This window comes from Rhamphochromis sp. 'chilingali' (assembly GCF_963969265.1).
Source record: "Rhamphochromis sp. 'chilingali' genome assembly, chromosome: 13".
Taxonomy (NCBI): Eukaryota; Metazoa; Chordata; class Actinopteri; order Cichliformes; family Cichlidae; genus Rhamphochromis; species Rhamphochromis sp. 'chilingali'.
In genome coordinates, this window is record NC_137940.1 from 4,848,988 (window position 1) to 4,855,918 (window position 6,931).

The following is a 6,931-nucleotide window of genomic DNA, read 5'->3' on the forward strand; positions in this document are numbered from 1 at the left end:
CCACCTAGGCCCCATTTTTCAAGTTCTTAGTGGGTACAACATGAGGAAAACATGAGCTAAAAAGTTGGAATGGCATTAGCAGTGGGTTCTGTATTTGCATCTTATTTCTAGTTTGAATTGCCTAAGTTCTGGCACTGAGTGGGCCCCATGTAGTAAAACAGTCACAAAATCAATTTTTCAGACGGCTAATACGGGTTCTGTGACACAAAGACACCAAATATATTAAAGCTGACCGCAAACAAAATCTAGTTTGTAAATAAAACCATTTCAAAAATCACGAGGGTACACAAAACAACATTTTTCACATTTATTTTGTCCAACAACTGTGATTTTACGTAACTGTATTCCAAAGTGCGTAAACGTTTAAAAACTAGAAATGTCAAACTACAGCAAAATTCCTTAGATATTTGGAACTGTAGCAACATGGGGAAAAAGTCAGATGGAAAACTCAAAAGCTTATCTTGAATCAGCAGGGTTTGTTTTTTTACAGAGCCGTAAGTCTATTTTGTACCCTTGCAGCCCTCGGTCCTCCTCTGTCTTTAGCTCCACTGAACCACTTGGACAGAGCCTTCTCTGCTTCTTGCAAGTTGACTTTTGATGTTAAATAATTCTTCAGTGCCTCTGCAAATGAAGAAGAAGAAAAACGGGCAAGCCAAAGTAAAGTTAATCTTAGCTTACTTCATTTGGTGATGATTTTCAAAGAACAATGTTTATTTCACTTTATTGCCTCAAAAAATATATACAAATTGCATGATAACCAATCTCAGTTACACTTTCAAACACTTTATTAAAAAAGTTTAGTTTTCTAAAGTTCAAATGTCTCAAGTGAAACTAACTTACCATACACAACATTAAAAAGACGCAAATCTCTGAACTTTTTTTCCCCATGTCGGCCAAGCATGTTGTACTCCACAGCCAGCTCAGGTGATATGAGGAATTTCATCATCCTTCTTGTGGCATCGTCTACACTTGTTTCCCCTGTATCTGCTACCATGGCAACCTGAGGGGAACATACAAAAAGGACAGATTAGATACTGGCATCTGGTTAGGATGCCTCCCTGGTGAGGTGTTTTGGGCACGTCCCACCAGGAAGAGACCCAGAACACCCAGGACATGCTGGAGGGACTATGTTTTTCGGCTGGCCTGGGAATGCCTTGGGATTCCCCCGGAAGAGCTGGGCCAAGTGCCTGGAGAGAGCGAAGTCTGGGCCTCTCTACTTAGTACCGGATTGGGTCGAGGGGCAGCAGCCTAAGCTTAAGATAATGGACCGGAATGGAGGATAAATGGACACTTTACATATTACTTAATGTTTACTGTGTGGTGATAAAAAAAAAAATGGTAGTAAACACAAGCTAAACTAAAAAAATTAATTCCGCTTCCTTAACCCTTTATCCCCAATAATGTTACGCAGGATAACTGGTAGGTCTGGTAGGTTTTTTCCTCTACTGTATACTATATGAATGTAATCAAGGATTAATAACAGAAAGAAAAAAGAAATTGAAATTTTGCCATTTTTACTAAAGGCAATCAAAATGTACATGAATAAAATATTTAAATTAGTCAATTCAAATTAATAACTCTAAAACACTGAACAAAATTAAGTATTTGACCCTGTGGTTTATTTTCGGACATCTCTTTTCTTCTAAAAGTCCAGGCGTGTTGGGCCCCTGGCAGAGCTCAGGTTTGACGGGACAGGTTTGGAAAAACCTGTCGCTGGCGACTTTTTGGGGGCTAAAGGGTTAAAATAAATAGGAATTGGCCAAAATTTGTATAAACTATGAAATAGCAGAACAAAAGTAAAAAAAAAAATCTTTATCTGTTATCAGAATCAAATATTTGATTAGAATAAAAAATTTAACTTTCTGGAAGATTTCTCGTTACATCTGTCATAAAAGTAACAACATCTCAGAAAAGAAACATGATAGCAACAGAAAAATATGATAGCAGTGTGATGTGATGGTCCCTGGCCAGATTTTTACACATATTATAAGCCCTGTGACACAAAAACCACAGAACTCTGACACGCACAGACTGTTTTCCTTCGTGCTAATGAAGAAAAATGCTGGTCTGGTATGTAAAAGGGAATTTATTCTTCCAGGACCTGAAGCTCCTGGACTTCCCCCCACTTCCCCCCACATTTCTAGTTGTGACAGTGCACCTACAACAAAAAAAATCTGCTGTGATTTACATTTGTTGAAAGAGCAATTTTGTAAAATAGTCTATTTTTGTATGCACAGTTTACAAATCTGTCCTGTACAGCATGGACTGATTGCATGCTAAAAAGTTGTTGCTTAAAAATAAAACAATAAATTTTTAATTAATAACATCAGCAGAAAGCCTTGTTATTAATTAGATGTACAATTTCTATAGAATACGAAACAACTCAGTTCATTTTTGATCATATCAATACCAGCATATTACACAACTAGTGATGGGATTTTCGTCTTTTTTTAGAAAGCCGGCTCTTTCGGCTCCCAACCGGCTCTTCAGGTTGTTTTGTTGCTTTAATTAATTTATTATTAACAACAATATAAAATTATGAACAAAAGGAATTACTAATGTAAAAAAAGAAATGTGGTTTTATTTATATATGTTTATATATAAATATATATGGTGGCCCCTAGAGACAAAGCATGTACAAACTCCAAAACCCATTTCTAGCGTCAACTGAACTTCCAAAACAGAGCTATCTAGATCACTTAATTTACACAATTGAAATCATATGTGTATTTTTTGTGTATTTATACACAAGCACTCATATATATTCATAAAAAATTCCAAAAGCTGTTCATTTACCTGTTACTACCACACACCAAATCCGGTCGTTGGTACTTCCTGGCTTGTGTAGCCACTAGGTAACAAAATCTCAACACTGTGCCTAGCATCCTGGAGCACTTCTGTTGTGTTTTGTACGTGCTTTGGAGTTTGTACGTGCTATGGAGTTTTTACGTGTTTTGGGGTTTGTACGTGCTTTGTCTCTAGCAGCCACCGTAAATATACTTTTATTTATTCTCTCCACATAAAATGTAATAAATAAATCATATAATACAAAAAAAAACAACTATTTACATTTCAACTTTTAACTATTTAAATTTTCAGCTTTTTCCTTTTAAACAAATTTAAAGTGAAACAACACAAAACACTGCAAACCACAACACAATTAAATATAAATTATAATATGAAAACAAACAGAAGATGCACATTCTCTGTCATATGGGCCTGCATGAATAAACTTTCTGAATCCTTTATCATCCGCAATTGAAAATAGTTGTGGATGATTACTATACCTTTCTAATGTGACGTTGTTGTCCCTGGCTCTCTTTCTCTCTCTCTCCCTCCTGCTCTGTTACTGTGCTACTGCGTGTGTAACAACCGCCCCTCCCCCCTCTTCCCAGCGCAAAGCACAAGGCTCGCATGCGGAGTGAAGCGGAAAAAAAGTGCGAGAGAGAGGGTGAGAGAGAGAGAAAAAACACGCTTGTGTCGTTCACTTCAAAGAGCCGTTTCGTTTTGACCAACACATCACTAACAACCATGATGAAAAACGCTCATCTGCTTCCATCACCATCAGCTGATTAACATTGAGCTGCTGCAGTCAACACCATCAAACTAATTTACTGTTTAATGTTATGTTATTGAATGCTTTTATTTTTAAATCTTTACCAGCGCTTAAAGACTGTAGATGTTCACACCTGGTGTTAGAAAACCGAGCTCACTGCAGTATTTTTTTTTATAACAGGAAATTTAAATTTTTATTGGTTACCGTGTTTATTACCACTTTTATCAGTAATGTACTTCCTATAAAATATGGATTTGATAAGTTACCGGTTTATTGAAATCAGCTAGTGAACACATCGATCACTTTATTGAACTACACGCCTTACACTCTTGTGAGCTCTGGTTACTAACAGCAGGTGTGAATGTTTGGAGTCCAAAACGCAGATAAAGATTAGAATAACAAGGCAATGTAAAATCAGTTTAATGCAGTTGACAGTAGCAGCTCAGATGGAAATCAGCCAATTGTGAGGAGAGCAGAGGACCAAAACTGTCAGAGTTGTGGGTCAAGTGAAGAGAACACTGTTGGCATTATTGTTAGCATAAAAGATGAAAATTAAATAAATGTTAAATTTTAAAATAGATCATTGCCTCCTGTGCCTAAATAAATATATATACTTAATACCAATAAAAAAAAAGGATGCCCCAAAGACCATCACTTTTCAAAAATAATAATAATAATAATAATAATAAGTAATACAAATAATATGAAAGTTACTTACATGTCAAAGATGGTGCTTGTGATCTTGAAGAATCTAAACGTGATAAGGAAATGAAAGAAAGTGCATGAGAAAATACAAACATTTTTGTTTTTTCCCAGGATAATTCAATAAAAAAGATTCTCTTACTAATGCACAAAATGAACAGTGTAATTAAAAGTTTGAAAGGCACTGCATGTGTTTATATGATAAACTGACTAATTCAAGCAGCAAACACTAGCAGTGCAAAAATGTATCTAACTAGCTGACAGACTTTAAAGTCACAGGAAGATATATCAAAATGGTGACTTATCCCATATGGAAAAGATATATATAAATCTTATAAAGTTTGTATCTGTCTTGTGTGAAACTTGTATGAAAAGCATATAAGTGTGAAAACAGATATAAGATCCCTTGAAAAATTATATAATGAAACTTGTATGTTTTGGATATTTACTAAAACAATGTATGAAAGTAATGCGAAAGTGGCCACTTTCATGAGTAAATCATGTAAGCCTTATATGATTTACTCATGAAAGTGGCCACTTTCATGAGTAATCACATATAAGTTTTTACTATTTCTTTTCTGTATGGGATGCCAGAACAAATGACTTGACAGACATAAATCCTAAATTCCTTTAAGTAAAAAAGGAATTACTTTTTTATAAGTGGTCCCTAGTGGTTTTCAAATTATTACATGGCTTGTTAATTTTTTATTAAATTATTAAGAAGCCAGATGAGTTCAAAACATTTACAAATTACTATAAAGCACTATCCAAACTTCAAATCAAGTGGCAAAATCTCCAAATTAAAAGTACTCGCAAACTATAAAAATTTGATTATACTTAAAAATATGCAAAAACTAATTTAGTGGAATTTTTACCTGCTCAAGAATACATTGAACATGCAATATTTAATTGAAAAGAACAAAATTTGTGTACTTTTAGAAAGGATTATTAAATATTTGGGGATACTAGACATAAAGAGGGTCTCGTACATTTACGGGCATCTAATTTCCTGGATTTAATGGTTTAAAAGTTTAATAGGTCTTTGAAGTTGATAATAAAATTGAGTCCATTATTAGCAAAAAGAATTAAAAAAAAAGAGCAAAAAAATGCTTAATATATAATAATTGTTTTAAACTTAAGCTTTGTAATTGTAGCAGATTTCATTATGTCTGTAATTTTTTATTTAGCCCCACAGTAGTAAAAGCCATAAATGGGAGTTAGATTTATTACTAGTATTTTACACAGCATTCAGCTATAATAACATGTTCTGCATTTTCCTACTTCACCATCTGATCTGAACAGCTGCACTCTCTTAATTAATTAATGACCTAACATTTCTCAGTAACCAATAACTAGATGGAACAGCACAGTATCTAAGAGAGTGATCAGACAGTGTTTGAGCTAAAGACGCTGTGTGTTTCTTTTGGGGGCTTTTTACACACTGATCCACCACCGTTTTCCCATAGTACAATGCATATCTGGTAACATTACCGTATTCAGATCAGAAAACCGTTTCAGCTGCAGGCATCTACTCCTGTAATTTAAACAATCACCTTGCTACACTGCACATGAATATTACGTAACATGGTATGACTAGCTCATGTTCAGACATTTAAGATACTGTTCAGCCATTTTGTTTACTGGGTAGTGCATAATGGCCGAGTTAGCTGAGCAGGAATCCACTAAAGCCAAAAAAATAATATAAATTTTTTTAATTAATTACAAAAACCTTATAGGAAAACCCAAGAAACAGTTGCAGAAGCACAGAAAAAAACTGCCGTGTACGTTATAGTGTGTAAATTCAAAAACTGTATAGAGAGAATGGTGCAATGAAAACAGAATAAGATAAGATGAACTTTATTGAGTAGAATATAGGCAGTAAGAGTTTTTTAATTAACTTTAAATTATGTTTGCCAAAGACAATGCAGCAAATTAACCCAGTTCTACCTGCTAGCTAAAGATGTTATGCTTCTCCCCCTTATACCGTTTAGGACGACTATAGAAAGTTACTAAAATAACCATTGATGAAAACGTATCAAACTTTAAGTATTTACCTTTGTCATAGTTTTCGATTCTTTGGTATCCTTTTGTCCTCCACGTTCTTAAACACCAGGGAGAGAAAAGGCGCTACAGACGAAAGACCGCGAAGACTAGACGCTAGGCGGTGCAATCTGCTCCTCCCTCTTTTTAAACGAGCCAATAGGAGCTGCTCACATTAAAAACAACTTTATTTAAAAAGTCGTTTTACACCTGATACAAAAATTTTAAAAGTCAAACAATGCACAAGTTTAAAAGAACAATTTTATTTTTAAAAGTTTTTTAAGCATAGGGATGGTTAATATGTTTTAAAAAGTAATATATAATATTTATCAAAAAGTGTCACCCAAATCAACATCATAATAAAAATATAATTAATAAAAATATAATAATGATAAGAAGAAGAATAACAGTTTACCTAAAAGCTCTTCTAACATTAGACTGGTTTTGAAAAGTTTCAATAGTGTCAATACACCATAAGGACAAGGGAGTTTCACAGTTGAAGTGTGACTGCTTGAAAGACCCCATTCCCTCTCCTTTCCACTAGTTCAAAGAAAATATAAATTATTTCTGGTTATATAATTTGAGGGCACAAGTTTGAAGAGTAACATTTTAACAGATCGGTAATATACTTCA

At 34.3% G+C, this 6,931-nt stretch overlaps 1 long non-coding RNA gene across 1 annotated transcript; it reads right to left on the reverse strand.

The window, feature by feature from the left end:
• Nucleotides 1-293: 293 nt before the first annotated feature.
• Nucleotides 294-6,419, reverse strand: LOC308409057. Its single transcript, XR_013973915.1, has 4 exons — nucleotides 6,313-6,419; nucleotides 4,275-4,307; nucleotides 841-1,000; nucleotides 294-621 (listed from the first exon to the last, which is right to left on the reverse strand). It is a non-coding gene; the product is annotated as an uncharacterized lncRNA (long non-coding RNA).
• Nucleotides 6,420-6,931: the final 512 nt, after the last annotated feature.